We start from the raw sequence: 17703 nt of genomic DNA on the forward strand, positions 1-17703 counted from the left end.
TAAGGAGGCTCGGTGATTTCATTAAAAATAACTGCAGCTCCAAAATTTGCAAACATTTAGCATTGCAAAAAGATTAGGTTATTTCTGATGTAATTAACATGTGTGTACATGTAATAAATTCCCTCCAGGTAATCATCTGACCCAACTAGCCTGTCACAGCAATGTAGTTATCAGTAAACAATATTTATAAATTATTTCCTACTACAAAATAACTTTTAAGAACACAGGGAATGGAAGAGGCATGTTTAATACATATTATTTTGCTCCATCAAAATAATTCAAATAAAGAAATTATAATAAAATGCAGAAATTTTGTGAGACCTGAGCCCTGCTTCCATCACACCAATTCCGGGGGACTGTGCTGGGGATTCAACAGCCACGCAGGTCAATCGGTTTTTTTTGGATCTGCCATCAGATTACCTACCTTCTCTAGTTCACTAATGTCTTATTCTAACTTCATTTTATATTTAAATGTTTTCAGCCCCCCCTCCTCCGACTTTGTTGTCCTCAAATCAGATTCATCCTTCAATATAAACTCCTCACTTATACCCATGACTTCTTTCCCGAACCCCACCTTTATTGACCTCTCTGCATACCGATGATTGAAATGATAGTCCTTGACCAGTTCCTTGTCTCTATTGCCACTCATTTTCTCATCCTTTCTGAGTGCATTATTTTTACCATTTGCCCTGGGCCGGGGAACTCCTTACCAGCTCCATCTTCTCAGCCTCCACCTGGCATGATACCTTTGCTGCTGTTAATTATAAAACTATAGCTTCCATCTTTGATGCCCTCGTTCGCAGAAAACCCCTCACTGTTTTCCACTTATATCATTTCCCTAATTGCAACCCCCAATAAGAGGGCCACAAAGTCAACTGTGCATCTGACTCATAACTGGCCTAGCCATCAATCAATTGTTTTGGTTTGACAATGCCTCGTTCTGCTTCACCAATACTGTTTACTAATCCACAGCTATCATGGAGGGAAGGACAAAACTTGTTTTCTTTTCTTCACTGTTCCATTAAGATTCTTTGTCCTTCCCTCTCCATCCTTACCTTTAATTCCAAGTAATGTCTCTAAAACCAAAATCATATGTGCAGTCGCCCCTGCTACATCTCCTTCCTCACCTCTATAGAACTTTATTTCCTTTCTCCAGTACACAAACCTTTCCAGTTTCCCAATTGCTCCAGCTGAATTCCTCTCACTTTTCAATTATCTTTTCACCTATCCAAACTCGTTTTCTATGACACCCTCTTACTGATCCCCTCTCAACCATACAATTAATTACTCCAAAGGGCAGCCATTATTGTTAATGACATTACTTTTTTTAGCACCATTTCTCTTCCTTCAAAACTGCTGTCATCATTCCCTATTTAAATTTTGACTATGCATCCTCCAACAAATGCCTAACCCCTAATCAATCATTCATAATTCAAAGTCTCATTGCCTCTCAGTTCTGTGCCCACTCCTTTGCTCAAATTCCCTGTTCAAATCATTCTAAACTGCCCATTTCATAGCATTGAAATGACCTTAACTAAAGTCATGAATTACATTGTCTATGACATGAATACTGTTCCTCCTCACAGAATTGTTGCAGCGCAGAAGGAGGCTATTTGGCCCATTGTGTCTGCACCAGCTCTCAGAATAAGCTCTTCACCTACTGCCATTGCCCTGCCTTTTCCCCATAACCCTGCACATTCTTCCTTTTCAGATTACAGTCTAGTTTCCTTTTGAATGCTTCAATTGAACCTGCTTCCACCACACTCTCAGGCCATGCATTCAAACCTTGACAACTTGCTGCGTTAAAAAAATTTCTCCTCATATCACTTTTGCTTCTTTTACTAATTACTTTAAATCTGTGCCCTCTTGTTCTCGATCCTTTCACGAGTGGGAACAGTTTCTCCCTATCTACTCTATCCAGACCCCTCATGAGTTTGAGTACCCTTATTAGATCTTCTCTCAATCTTTTTTTCTTAATGGGAAGCAGTCCTAACTTCTCCAATCTATCTTCATAACTGAAGTTCCTCATTCCTGGAACCATTCTCATGAATCTTTTCTGCATTCTCTCTAATACCTTCACATCCTTCCTAAAGTGCGGCGCCCAGAACTGAACACAATACTCCAGCTGAGGCCAAACTAGTGACTTATACAAATTTAACATAACCTCCTTGCTTGTGTACTCTGTGCCGCTACTAATAAAGCCCAGGTTATTGTATGCTTTATTAACTGCTCTCTCAACCTATTCTGCCACCTTCAATGATTTATGTACATATACACCCAGGTCCCTCTGCTCCTGCACTCCCTTTAGAGTTGTACCCTTTATTTTACATTGTCTCTCCATTTTATTCCTACCAAAATGAATCAGGTCATGTTTCTCTGCATTGAACTTTATCTGTCACCTGTCCTCCTATTCCACCAACTTGTCTATATCCCTTTGAAATTCTGCACTACCCTCACAGTTCACAATGCTTCCAAGTTTTGTATCATTCGCAAACTTAGAAATTGTGTCCTGTACATCAAGGTGTAGATCACCAGATATACACCAGTAAAAGCAAGGGTCCCAACACTGACCCTCCAGCACAAAAAACATCCATTAACCAATATTCTCTGTTTTGGTTGCTCAGCCAATTCCATATTGCTACTGTCCCTTTTATTCCATGAGCTATAACTTTGCTTACAAGTCTGTTGTGTGCCACTGCATCAAACGCCTTTTGGAAGTCCATGCATACCACATCAATAGCATGGCTCCAACAACCCTCTCTGATACTTCTTCAAATAAACTCCAAGTTAGTTAAACATGATTTTCCCTTATGAAATCCATGCTGGCTTTCCTTAACCTGCATTAGTCCATGTGACTATTAATTTTGATCCTAATTATTGTTTCTAGACAATGCAAGTTACCCCTTTCTGATGGTGGAAATGAGATGTGTACAGCTGTCTCAATAAGGGGTTTCAATTATTCATGTGGGTCCTAGAATCAAATAGGTGTTTTGTAGGTAAAATTAATTAGTTTTGATCTCTGTCGAACATCACAGGTATGCATGCCGCGCCTCTATGGAAATAGGTTATGCAGGGTAGCCTTTGTTTTGGGTTTGTGTGTGTATTTTCTCACAGAGACAGCTAGTGAGCTTGGATGCAGCTTTGAAGTCAGTTGTAGACTGAGTCAGAAGCTGTAAAGAAGCTGTGCACCAGTGACAGAGGGCTATCAGAAACCAAGGCTATTTTCTGATGTGGAGTCCCTAGGGATGAATGTAGTGAGGCCCATGTTTGAGCTGGGGTATCAACAATCGTGTGGTGCTTAAGGAGAGTTGGAGGGTTGCCTAGCCGATTACTAGTAGGAGGACCCCAAGAAATTTCATACCTTGGAGACTAGCGGGAACACAGGAGAATCAAAGTGAATTCCTGAGAGCTGTGGCACACTTTGATTTGGTTCCAGGAGAACTGAAGGAATCCTCAAGATCCTGTAAAGTATAGAGGAACTCTTGGGTGGAAATAAAGGTAGACCAGAAAATGGTCTGTTGAGATTTTCAGGTTTAAAGAATAAGTATTTAAGGATTGTAGTGTTAAGTTAGTAGTATGTTTAACTCTTGTGCAGTAAAGGTTTTTGTTTAAAATGTAGAACCTTGTGGCTTAATTTTTTTTTCAATTAATAACTGGGAGTTTGAATTTCTTTTTAAAAGTTAATGGTCTTCACCGAGATCATAACGAGATAGAATAACATAGCAATTCCCAACTTACATTGTAACGTGCAGTTGTGTTATGACACCATATTTGCAGGCCTATGCCCTCACACAACAATTTGCAGCATCGCACTCCTGATATTTCCCAGCAGTGATCATGACTTTGAAGGTTCAAAATATATGCTCAAGTTTCAATCTTGTAACAGTTCTCAAGTGAGAGTATCAAATGCCAATATAAACCTGAGTGGCGCACACAAGTTGTTCCAGCATTTGTCTTCTAGGGTCTGTTGGTATGAATAAAAGAGTCTGTAAAATCCATTTTGGTAGTGCTGGTACCTGCTTTGACAACTGGGAAAGCCCTGTGGAAGTCAACATAAACACTTCACCATTGTATACCCTTAAGATTTATACCCATGTGTTTGTATAAATGGAAGTTGCCACTATCAACCATTTGGATCATTCGGAAGGTGGGATAAGAGCCTGCTAAAACAAGATTGTTTGGTGGATGGATTTTAGTCTACCATTATTTTGACCCTTGAATACAAACTTTTAGACAAAAATCTTTAAATTAGATTTTGGCTTTTAAAAGTCAGTTTCAAGGTATATTTCCTCAAAAAGGAAAGGTAGGACAAACAAATCCAGAGCTCCCAGGATGCCAAAGGAGGTAGAAATTAAGATAAAGAAGAGAAGGTGTGCAGGACTGATTTAGGGACCAAAAAAGGAACAGACACATGGAGGTAGGGGTCATGGTTGAGGTGTTAAATGAATACTTTGCACTTGTCTTTACCAAGGAAGAAGATGCTACTCAGGCCATGGTGAAAGAGGAGGTAATTCAATCACTAGAAGTTTAAAATAGATAAGGAGATAATGGATAGGCCATCTGTACTTGAAGTTGACAAGGCACCAGGACCAGATGAAATGCATCCAAAGATACTGGAGGAAGTGAGAGTAGAAATTGCAGAGGCACTGCATAATGTTTCAGTCCTCCTCAGACTCAGGAGTTGTGCCAGAGGACTGGAAAATTGCAAACATTACACCCTTGTTCAAAAGGGGTAGGGGTAAGGATAAGCCCAGCAACTACAGATAAGTCAGTTTAACTGCAGTGGTGGGGAAACTTCTAGCAACTATAATTTGGGACAGAATTAATAGATTGAAAAATGTGGGTTAATTAAGGAGACCCAGCATGGATTTCTTAAGGAAAAATCATGTTTAACTTGGAGTTTTTGAAAGGGTAAAAGAGAGGGTTGTTGGGACAATGCTGTTGACGTGTACATGGACTTCCAAAAGGCATTTGATACAATGTCGCACAACAGACTTGTGAGAAAAGTTATAGCTGATGGAATAAAAGGGACAGTGGCAACATTGATGCAAATTGACTGAGTAAGAAACAGACTAATGGTTAATGGGTGTTTTACAGGCTGGAGGAAGGTTTGTAGTGGAGTTCCCGAGGTATTGGTATTGGGACCCTTGCTTTTCCTGATATATATTAATGATCTAGACCTTGATGTGCAGGGAACAATTTCAAAATTTGCAGATGATACAAGGCTTGGAAGCGTTATAAACGGTTTTGTAGAACTTAAAAAGGATATAGACAAGTTGGTGCAATGGGTAGTTAGGTGGCAGATGAAATTCAATGCGGAGAAATGTGAGGTGATACATTTTGGTAGGAAGAACATGGAGAGACAGTATAAAATAAAAGGTACACTTCTAAAGGGGGTATAAAACACTAGCTGGACCTCAGCTGGAGTACTGTGTACAGTTCTGGCCACCACATTTTAGGAAGGATGTGAAGCATTGAAGAGAATGCAGAAGAGGTTTATGAGAATGATTCCAAGGATGAGAAACTTCAGTTATGAAGACTTGTGCTCCAGAACTTGCCGCACCCCTAGTCAAGCTGTTCCAGTACAGTTACAACATTGGCATCTACCCAGATATGTGGAAAATTGCCCAGGAATGTCTTGTACACAAAAAACAGGACAAATCCAAACCGGCCAAGTATTGCCCCATTAGTCTACTCTCCATCATCAGTAAAGTAATGGAAGGGGTCATGAACAGTGCTATCAAGTGGCAATTGCTTAGCAGTAACCTGCTGGTTTGGGTTCTGCCAGGGCCACTCAGCTACTGACCTCATTACAGCCTTGGTTCAAACATGGACAAAAGAGCTGAACTCCCGAGGTGAGGTGAGAATGACTGCGCTTAACATCAAGGCCTCATTTGACCGAGTGTGCCATCAAGGAGCAGTAGCAAAACGAGTCAATGGGAATCAGGGGGAAATCTCTCCCTCTTGGGCTGACAAGTGGTAAGTAACATTCACTCCACACAAGTGTCAGGCAATGGCCATCTCCAACAAGAGAGAATCCAACCATTGTCCCTTGATGTTCAATGGCATTACCATCACTGAATCCCCCACTATCAACATCCTGGGGGCTACCATGGACCAGAACTGAACTGGACTAGCCATATAAATACTGAGGCTACAAGAGCAGGTCAGAGGCTAGGAATCGTGTGACGAGTAACTCACCTCCTGACTCCCCAAGGCCTTTCCACCTTCTACAAGGCACAAGTCAGGAGTGTGATAGAATATTCCCCACTTGCCTGGATGAATGCAGCTCCCACAACACTGAAGAAGCTTGACACCACCCAGGACAAAGCAGCCACTTGATTGGCACCACATCCACAAACATTCACTCCCTCCACCACCGACGCACAGTAGCAGCAGTGTGAACCATCTACAAGATGCACTGCAGGAATTCACCAAGGCGCCTTCGAGAGCACCTTCCAAACCCACGACCACTACCATCTAGAAGGACAAGGGCAGCAGATAGATGGGAACACCACCACCTAGAAGTTCCCCTCCAAGCCACTCACCATCCTGACTTGGGAATATATCACCGTTCCTTCACTGTCGCTGGGTCAAAAGCCTGGAACTCCCTCCCTAACAGCACTGTGGGTGTACCTACACTGCAGCGTTTCAAGAAGGCAGCTCATCACCACCTATTCAAGGGCAACTAGGGATGGGCAATAAATGCTGGCCCACATCCCATGAATGAATTTTTAAAATTCCAATCTATTTCCTTGTAATAACTTGTTTCCAGGACTATCGTGGCTCATTAAGAAGCTGTTGGACAACTTTTGGTAGTTTTAAGTTATGCGTGTACACTGGTTTGCGAGGCGCCAGGTAAGGCACTTAGGGTCATGGCTGTTTTTGTTTGCATTTCCAGTGCCTATTGGATGCAGAGCGAAGAGCCCGGGCGTGTTTGACCTTGGCTGCAGCGAGGTGACTTTGGGCTTTTTAGTAGTTGTCCAGCATTGCTATCAGCTTCTTCCCTCCCCTCACCCCATCCAGGTCACGTGGGGTGGGGCTGTGGGTCACGTGTGCTGTGTGTAATGGCGCCGAGTCTGTGGAGGAGGCTGTGCTCGGACTGAGACAGAGCTTCCAGCCGCGTGTCGGCACCGAGCCTGGAACAAGCCAAAGCCGCTGTTACCCCGGAGTATCGCGGATCAAAAAGACACACGCCTGTTGAAATTGAGTGAGTAGCGCTGCACGGTTGATGGCGGGGGCCAGCGAGCTGCGATTTAGGCCCCCGGGTGCAGTGTAGGCCGCGGTTAGGTTGGGTGGTATTGCGGCCCGAGGCGCTTTGTTTCCGGAACTGGGATGCTTGTTTGTCCGGCCCTGGATTAGCAGAGGCTAGTTTCGTTATATCGGTAGCTGGGCGTGTTTAGGCCGCAGGCTCGCCGGGGCTTTAAATCGCGGTTCGGTTAAACCGCCCCTACACGCCGCCGCCCCCCCCACCCCGTTTGAAATGGTAGCTCGTTTTTGTGGTCCTTGTATTTTACTTATTTCGGGTTAATCTGTGGCGCTTAATCCGAGAGTGAATCGGATTAAAGATATTCTATTTACAGATGTGATGAAGGAGTTTTAGTTTGCGCTGGGCACTGTTGGATGTGAGTTTAACGTAGATTTGGTTCATTTTACACCAGTAGGAAGCTGTCAAGGGGCATACGTACTCGCCGGAGTTTGGCGTGAGCAGTCAGGAGAATATTTTATGAGTTTTGCATAAACAATTGGCGAAGATTGTTGCTTCCTCCACCCCCTCCCCCCCCCCCCCCAGAAAAAAAACCAAAAAAATGAATTTGGCATAACGAGTTTGGTGAACCAGTTCACGAATAGGAAAATAGTCAAATAGGATTCTAAACAGCAAAAATACTCAGCTCAGAAAGCACCTGTGGAGAGAAAAACGTTTCAGGTTGAGATTCAAAGCTATATGTGCACATGTTGAAGGTGGCATGACAACTTGAGGAGGTGATTAAATAGATATAGAGTTTGATAAATAGAGGCATTGAGTACAAAAGCAAGGGAAACATGAGTAGCCTTTATTAGACACTGGTTCAGACTCAACTGGAGTATTGTGTCCAATTCTAAGCATCACACTTTAGGAATGATACAAAGATTTAGAGAGGTTGGAAAAAAGATTTTCAAGAATGATTCCAGGAATGAGGGACTTCAGTTCCATGGGATAGATTAGAGATACTGTGTTACTCTTAGAGAAGAGCAGGCTTAGAGAAGATTTTTAGAGGAATTTAAAATTGAGGTGTCCAGACAGAGTAGATGGGAGAAATTGTTCAATTGGCAGAAGGGTTGAGAACTAGAAGGCACCCATTTTAAGGTGAATGGCAAAAGAAGCAACTGCCATATGAGGAAAAATCTTTTTTATGCAGCGAGTGATTAGGATCGAGAGTGTAATAGAGAGAGAATCAATCGTAGCTTTCAAAAGGGAATTGGATAAACACGTGAAGGGAGAAAATTTGCAGGGCTATAGTGAAAGGACTGGGCAGTGGGAAAAATTGAGTTGCTCTTAGAGAGCTGGTGTGAACATGATGGGCTGCATGTCCTCCTGTGCTGTAACCATTCTATGATATGACCTTTTCATAATTCTAATTGGATATTGCAATACTATCATGTGATTAACATTTGCATTCTTAAAGAAATATGGTATGTTTATACTTGAATTGTAGTTGTAGGAGCTAAAATATTTTAGCTATGGAAGTATTGTCTAGGACTGGCAGACATGTGAAGTGTACAGTAGTTTTGTATAGTAATTTGTATAGTAATTCTGCACACATGGGAGACGGTTTGTTCAGTTTAATGTTTTTGGGTGTATATGTTAAAGCTATATTACTTGTCCCTGAATAACTTGATACAAGTATACATTTACAGATAAAATATTCACACATTTACATGTCATAGCAACTGTATTTGGACCAGCTGCCAATATCTGGAAAACAGCAGTTGTTTAAGGGCTTAAACTGAGTTTATTTATTTCATCCACACCACCAGACATCAGAGCGTATCACACTGATGTGTCATCTAATCTGTCAACAGAAATCATTTTGAGTATTCTAATTTTCAGGAAGCTAGTACAGTGACCACTAACAGGTGTGCTGCTGTGTGGCAAAACTGCAGCAGCATGACTTGACTCCTGTGACTAATTGTATAGTGTGCTTTTGCTCTCTTGTCAAGTTTCACAAGAATGCAGATATCCAGCTCTACCTCAAAACCAACTCACTTGACCTCTCCACCGCCTCATTTGTCGTGTTCCTTGTCTGACATTCAGAAGTGGATAAAATCTCATCAAATTAAATATTGGAAAGACTGAAGCCACTGTCTTCATTCCCTCCACAAACTCTGTTCCTGAGCTAACACCTCCAAGCCTCACCCTGATGACTGATGCTGCAGCAGACTGTTTTTAACTTAGGCAACCTATTTGAACCTGGGCTGAGCATTCTCTCCCATATCCTGTAGGCTCCTATTTCTACCCCCGTAACATCGCCCATCTCCGCCCTGCTTCAGCTGATCTACTGAAATCTTCATCCTTAACGTTGTTATCTCTAGACATCTTGAACAGACTATTCCGATGCACTCCTCGCCTGCCTCCCACCTTGTTCCCTCTTCAGACTTGAGTCCATCTAAAACCCTTCTGCCTGAACGGGACTTGGCGTGAGTTGGAAACAGCAGAATATTAGATGACCTCAAGTTTAGAGGGTAGAATGTGGAAGGCCAGCCAGGAGAGCATTGAAATGGTCAAGTCTGGAGGTAACAAAGACATGGATGAGTGTTTTAACATCAGGCAAGCTGAAGCAGGAGCATAGTTGCTTGATGTTACAGAGGTGGAAATAGGTAGTGTTAGTGATGGCAAAGATATGTGGTTGGAAGCTCATCTCAGAATCAAATATGACACCAAAGCGAGCTTTGGCTTTCCCAGTATTTAATTGGAGAAAATTTCTGCTCATCATCCAGTATTCGATGTTAACAAGCAGTCTGACAGTTTAGAGATAGTGGCAGGGTTGGGAGAGCCAAAATTCCTGAAGCTTGTTTTTGAAATATAATATGCTTCAGAGAGGGACTATGGAGATGTGGTGGCAGTGTAATTGCCGATGTCCCCTACTGCCAGAAAACTCTGTTGTATCCTGATCTAATATGGGACAAAATTGAGATTGCTTAATGTGGCTGTGATAGTGATTTGCAATAATATTGTTAGCATTGTTCTGCTCTAACTATTATCCAGGGACTGTGAGCCCCAATGTTATATTAGGTAAAATTGCATTTGTGTAATAAGTGGGGAAAGTGCACACAGTTGTCAGGTGATGTAATTGTTTGGTTATGACAATTAATAGTATTCTGGCTGGTGTCTGTGATTCTTCACCTTGTAGGATATTTCTGTTTTTTAGCGTGCCAACATAAAGTTGCTGAGCAGATATTTGGTTCCTGCTAGGAAGCAGGGAAGCTCAGCTAGCAGCCATTGACAAATTCAGATTGATGGTGTAGACCAAGAGATATCGCCCTCCTAAAACAGCTATACTATGCATACATGCTTCTTTAAAATTGAAAATTTGCACTGGTGCAATTTTTGTTATTTTCTTTATTGTATGTGAAATGAGTTTTGGCTTTTAGTACATCCTGTTTAATCTGTTTTCTTTTTGGCAGTTTGTGATACTTATACTGTCCAAAGCCATCTCACAAGCTGCACAAAGAATTTAATGCTACTGATCGCCCACTGTGTTTTCAACTTTTGTATGTGTTGCAACTGATTTGCCTTTCCTGCTTCAGAATGCAAGATATTTTTTGTCATCATTTTAAATTCCTGTCTTTTCCACTGGAGGAAATCTGCCAGAAAGCACTGAGTACAACTGTTTCATCATTATTCACAATGCTTTCATATAATGAACACAAGAAAGAGGCCATCATTATTCACAATGCTTTCATATAACGAACACAAGAAAGAGGCCAACTATACTGGTTGTATATTATGCTCCTCTTATCCGTCAGAACGGTCAGTGTTCTGTCGTTAGTTGATGGCTTTGACGTGTGCAGTTTTGTACCGGTCCTGTATTGGTCTTCCTCAGGAGCTCTGATGGGTCAAAACATTTGAGAAGGGAGCATACAACTGGCACACACAGCAGGTAAGGGTGAACCTGCAGAAGTCTCCGTTATTAACATCTTCAATACATGGGCAACAAATTCCAAGCTCCTTTTAATTTATTTTAAAATCTTCAGGACTGGTAACAATGGCCTGTTCATTCCAGGCATTTCATAAAGTTGCTACCTATTATTATACTTCACAGTGGTGAAGAAAGAGCAGTTGCTCTGCAAATATTTTCAACATTTTCACTTTCATTTTCACCACCACCACCCACCCAAGTATCCAACCTATTTGAATGGGTTGGTGAAAGGATCAGTCACCTCTGGAGATTTAGCAGCATGTTAAACAGTTTATATATCTGCACATTCTGACTAGACTTTTCAACACTTTCTATTCCCAAGATTTTGGAATATTTAAATTCGTTCAAGTCACATGGAAAATGGGGATGTTTAAAAATACTCAAGTGTCCAACAATTCAAGTATCAGGCAGTATTTTTATTGTGTTACTGAAATTCCATCATTACTAAGGAGAACCCAACAGTAGATCTTGGGTTAGGCCATCCTACATCAGGAGGAAATGGATGATATTCCACCGATGGGCTCAATTTCATAACTGTTCAGTAATTCACTGATGTTTTTAGGCGTATGGCACTCTTTATAGATCTCTGAAACACTTGTCTTGATTCTTGTTGCAATTTTGTATTGGCCTGATGTCATATGGATCAGAGCTCAGGTTTCTTCTTATTGGGTAAAAATGGCTAATGAAGAGAAGGGCAACATTGAAAACCAGCACAGCCATGGAAAGGAAGAGAAAATAATTCAGCATCATAATATTTTGCATCTTCCTATTGTCTACATGTGCCTGTTGCAACATCATTGAGAGGGTGTAGGGGATAAGTGACGTAACATGACTAAAAGGGTCTGTATTTTTTAAAATAATTCTTCAATTTTCCTTCCCTGAAATTAATCACCCTAATTCAAACTTGAGACCTCATGGGGCTGTGGAGTATGTATCCTTCGGTAATTGTTACACAAGATACATTTCAACCCTAGTATTTATTTATTGTGAATAATTAGCATTGCCTCAACTAGTCAAATTAATTGAAAACGGTGTTGTAGAATTTTGCCCTACCTAGAGGTAGGCCCATTTACATGGTAGAGCAATAGGAAATTACAGAATTACTAAAGGCTGCAAGGTATAAACGTAGCATTAACTCCATTAAAGTGATGAAGACACTCACATAGATTGTAGTAGGTTGTATCGCATAGCCAAGAGCCTATTAAGCAGTAGATTTATTAAAAATATCTGTTCATGTGGAAATGGACACCTTTATGGAATTCAGGAAACCATAACTAAGATGCAGTGTAAAAGATTTTGCTCATATATGACCAGGGAACTGACTACTTCATTGTCTACCAGGCTACATTTAAAACTTATATCAGCTATCTCTTCCTGTTGGTCTTGAAGGTAATGGTGCTTTGTGGAATATGGCTCCCACTCAAGCAGCCATCCAGCAACTCACCCAGGCGCCTCTATTCTTCATGAGTAGATATATTGGACCTGCTAGATGGATTGGGATGGGGGCAACAGAGAGCCTAATTTTTTAACCTGACATCCAGTAATAGAAATTGTCAGTTTGATACAAATAGTGGCAGGATTTGGAATCCTTAGCTTCCTTAACTCAGAATAGCAGAAATGGGGAGATGGTGGCCTTGTGGTAATGTCACTGGCCTAGTAATCCAGAGACCCAGGTTAAAGCTCTGGACACAGGTTCAAATTCCACCACAGCAGCTGGTGGAATTTATATTCAGGAATTGAAAGCTAGACCCAGTAATGATGACCATGAAACCATTGTTAACAAAAACAGAATTACCTGGAAAAACTCAGCAGGTCTGGCAGCATCGGCGGAGAAGAAAAGAGTTGACGTTTCGAGTCCTCATGACCCTTCAACAGAACAGTTCTGTTGAAAGGTCATGAGGACTCGAAACGTCAACTCTTTTCTTCTCCGCCGATGCTGCGGAACCTGCTGAGTTTTTCCAGGTAATTCTGTTTTTGTTTTGGATTTCCAGCATCCGCAGTAGTTTTTTGTTTTTATGAAACCATTGCTGATTGTTGTGAAAACCCATCTGGTTCCCTTTTAGGGAATGCTGTTTAGGGAAGGAAATCTGTTGTCCTTAGCTGGCCTGGCCTACATGTGACTCCAGACCCACAGCAATATGGTTGAGTCTTAACTGCCCTCTGAAATGGCCCTACCAAGCCACTCAGTTCAAGGGAAATTGGGGATGAGCAACAAATGCTGGCCTTGCTAGCGATGCCCACATCCCATGAAATAATAAATACTGTGCATGTATGTGAATGCACAAAGTGTTGCGAATAGAATTGGTGAGTTGCAGGCACACAGGAAATATGTTGTGGCAATAACGGAGACCTGGCTCAAAGAAGGGCAGTACTGGGTATTAAATATTCCTGGATACACAAGGTATTCAGAAAAGAGGGAGGGGTGGCAGTATTGATTAAGGAGAATATTGCAGCTTTGGAGAGAGAGGATGTCTCAGAGGGGTCAAGGACAGAATCTATTTGGCTAGAGCTAAAAAAACAAAAAAAGTGCAATTACATTGCTCAGTGTAGCCTATAGACCACCAAATAATAGGAAAGATGTACAGGAACAAATTTGCAAGGAAATTAGAGAGGTGCAAGAATTAGAGTAGTTATAATGGAGGACTTTACTATTATCCCAGTCTATACTCAGATAATTAATGTAAAGGGCAGAGAGGGGCAAGAGTTCCTTGATTGTGTTCAGGAGAATTTTCTACAGGATGCTTCCAACCCAACGAGAAGGGAGGCACTGCTAGATCTGGTTCTTGGGAATGAGGTGGACCAAGTGGATCAAGTGTCAGTAGGAGAACATTTAGGGGACAGTGATCATTGTATCATAAGGTTTAGGTTGTCTATGGAAAAGGACATGGAACATCAGTTAACAATGCATTAGAAACAGTTCAGAGAAGGTTCACTCGGCTGATAACCTGGGATGAGGGGTGTTATCTTACGAGGAAAGGTTGGACAGGCTGGGCCTGTATCTACTGGAGTTTAGAAGATTGAGGGGTGTTTTACTGAAACATATAAGATCATGAGGGGACTTGACAGGGTAGATGCTGAAAGGATGTTTCCCCTTGCGGGAGAGATTAGAACTGGGGGACGAAATTTAAAAATAAGGGGTCTCCCATGTAAGACGGAGATGAGAAGAATTTATTTTCTGAGGGTCATGAATCTTTGAAACACTGTTCCCCAGAGAGTGGTGGAGGCAGGGTCATTGAATATTTTTAAGGCAGAGGTAGATAGATTCTTGACCAACAAGGAGTCAAAGGGATCAGGGATAGGTGGAATGTGGAGCTGAGGCCATGATCTTAGTGAATGTGGAGCAGGCTCGAAGGGCTGAAAGGCCTACTTCTCCTAATTTGTATGTTTGTATGTAATCTAGAGTAAGAATAACTAATTGGGGGAATGCCAACTTCATGGATGTAAGAATAGATCTGACCTAGATGAATTGGAATCAAAGGTTGGCATGCAAAACTGTAATTGAACAGTGGGTTGTCTTTAAAGGAGAGAGAGCTCGGGCACAGTCTAGGTTTTCCTACAAAGGGGAAAGGTAGGGCAAACAAATCCAGAGCTCCCTGGATGACAAAAGAGATTAATTTTCTTCATTAAGATGAAGAAAAAGGTGTGCTTCTGACAGATGTCAAGTGGAACTAGGCTGAATGTATATAGAAGGTCAAAGGGGAATTGAAAAAGCAAATGAGAAGCAAGGAAAGACTATGAAAAGGGATTGGCAGCTAACATAAAAGGAAATCCTTCTATAGGTGTATACATAGTAAAAGGATGGTCAAAGGAGGAGTGGGGCCAATTGGGGGAAAAGGGGCAGGGAGCATGGCTGAGGTGTTAAATGAATATTTTGTAGACGATGTAATTTTATTCTTGCATGGGGTGTGCATCACTGGCAAAGTCAGTGTTTTTGCTCATCCCTAATTGCCCTTGCTAGGCCATTTCAGAGGGCAATTAAGAGTCACGTAGGCCAGGCCAGGTAAGTATGGCAAATTTCCTTCCCTAAAGGGCGTTAGTGAACCAGATGGGTTTCTACCACAATCGACGGTAATTTCATGGTCACCACTGAGACTATTCCAGGTTTATTAATTGAATTTAAATTTCACCAGCTGGTGTGGTGGAATTGAACCTTTGCACCTCAGAGCTTAGCCTGGGTCTCTGGATTACTAGTCCAGTGACATTACCACTAGGCCAGCATCTGCCCTGAATGATGGAGGAGGAGGTAATTCAGGCACTTGAAGGGTTTAAAATTGATAAGGAAGTGGTATTAAACAAGCTGTCTGTACTTAAAGTTGATAAGGCACCAAGACTGGATGAAATGCATCCAAGGAAGCTGAGGGAAGTAAGAACGGAAATTGCAGAGGCACTGGCCATAATTTTCCAATCTTCCTCAGGCTCAGGGGTGGTGCCAGAGGACTGGAAAATTGCAAATGTTACACCCTTGTTCCAAAAAAAGATAAGCCCAGCAATTGCAGGCCAGTCTATTTAACCTCTGTGATGGGAAAGTTTCTAGAAATGATAATTCGAGACAAAATTAAAAGTCACTTGGGCAAACCTGAGTTTGTTAAGGAAAGCCAGCATATACTTGTTAAGGGAAAATTGTCTTTAAGTAACTTGCTTGAGTTTTTTGATGAGGTAACAGGGTTGGTGTATGTGGACTTGCAAAAAGCATTGATAAAGTGCCACACAACAGACTTGTGAGCAAAGCTGGAGCTCATGAAATAAAAGGGACAGTATCAACATGGATATGAAATTGACTGAGTGGCAGGTAACAGGTTAGTGGTTAACAGTTGTTTTTCAGACTGGAGGAAGATTTATCAGTGGAATTCTCCAGGGATCAGTGTTAGGGCGCCTGCTCTTCTGACCTTTGTGTACATGCAGAATTTCAATTTGTAGATGATACAAAACTTGGAAGCATTGTAAACTGTGAGGAGGATGGTATAGAATTTCGAAAGGACATAGACAAGTTGCTGGAATGGGTGGACAAGTGGCAGATGAAATTTCTTGCAGAGAAGTGTGAAGTGATTCATTTTGGTAGGAAGAATGCAGAGAGGTAATGTGAAATAAAGGGTCCAATTCTAAAGGGGTTGCAGCCACAGATGGACAGGTTGAGAGCATGGTTAATAAAGCATACAGTATCCTAGGCTTTATTAGTAGGGCCATAGAATACAAAAACATGGAAGTTATGTCAAACCTGTATTAAACATTAGCTTGGCCTCAACTGGAGTATCACATACAGTTCTGTACACCACACTTTAGGAAGGATGTGAAGGCTTTAGAGAGGGTGCAGAAGAGATTCACAAGAATGTTTTCAGGAATAGGAAACTTCATTTACATAGATTGAGATGTTGGGACTGTTCTCTTCAGAGAAAAGGAGGCTGAGAGGAGATTTGATAGAGGTATTCAAATTCAGGAGGCGCCAGGACAGAGTAGATCGGGGGAAACTGTTCCCATTAGTGGAAGAATTGAGAACCAGAGGGCACAGATGTAAGGTAATTGGCAAAAGAAGCAATGGAGACATGAAAAACTCTTCCACTAAATGAGTGGTTAGGATCTAGAATGCACTGCCTGAGGGTGTGGTGAAGGCATATTCAAAAGAGAATTGGATTATTATCTGAAAAGGAAGAATGTGCAGGACTATGTGGAGAAGGTAGGGAGTGGTTCCAGGGGAATTAGTCCATCAGAGAGCCAGCATAGACAGGATGGGCCTTTTGTCATCCATAATAGACCAGAGGTTGACACAGATCCAAACATGGGTTTGTATATCTCAATAAAATCTTGCAGTACATTTCCCAATCAAACCTTGTTATCTACCTTTAATTTTCTCATGGCAGAGGTTCAGTAAGGAGAATTAGCAAATGCTCAAACCTATGCAGGGTGATGAAAAGATAAATTCTCCTCGAGCCAGTAACTCGTGCATCAGAACATTATCTGAAGTTCTCCGTTTGTCTTCGTAAACTCCTGAGATCTCTTGACCGGGAAGCTAATCATACTTGCTAACTAAGAAGACTTCTGACCAAGTGGAATTACTGTCTTTACCCAACGTTGCACAAGAATAGAGCATTGATCGGACTTTTCACATCAACTTTCTGCTTTAACTGGTATTGTAACTGTTCCATCATTCTGTTGTCTCCCATACAAACTGAACAAGAGAAGTGATGAAGTACTTCTCGTTAGTATGTAGTTAGAAGCCTAGCCGCTTGTGAATTTTTGACAGAGTAGATGGTTAGTGAAGTATATCTGTGTTGGCCCATTTGGTGTGATTTAGAAAGTGCCACACAGTAATTGGAAATGTCAGCTTTGAAATTTGATAGAGCATGTTCTCAATTTAATTGGACATTGACATCCTGGAATGCAATAAATGTTAGTTGTGAAATTGTCTACATTTAGAACCCGGTTTCAAATATAAGAAATAGGAACAGGAGTAGGCCATTTGGCTCCTCATGCCTTCTCCGCTGTTCAGCACGGTCATAGCACAACTTCAACTCAACTCCACTTCCTC

The 17703-nt window shown here is 41.6% G+C and overlaps 1 protein-coding gene across 2 annotated transcripts in view; it reads left to right on the forward strand.

The window, feature by feature from the left end:
- Positions 1 to 7029: 7029 nt before the first annotated feature.
- LOC144688369 (death-inducer obliterator 1-like) overlaps positions 7030 to 17703 on the forward strand; it is a 109565-nt gene continuing 98891 nt past the window's right edge. For both annotated transcript variants that reach the window (XM_078554839.1, XM_078554838.1), the window contains exon 1: positions 7030 to 7210. The gene's annotated coding sequence lies outside the window, so the exon portion shown is untranslated. The remainder of the gene's footprint in view (positions 7211 to 17703) is intronic.

This window comes from Cetorhinus maximus, chromosome 13, assembly GCF_964194155.1.
Source record: "Cetorhinus maximus chromosome 13, sCetMax3.hap1.1, whole genome shotgun sequence".
NCBI classification, from domain to species: domain Eukaryota; kingdom Metazoa; phylum Chordata; class Chondrichthyes; order Lamniformes; family Cetorhinidae; genus Cetorhinus; species Cetorhinus maximus.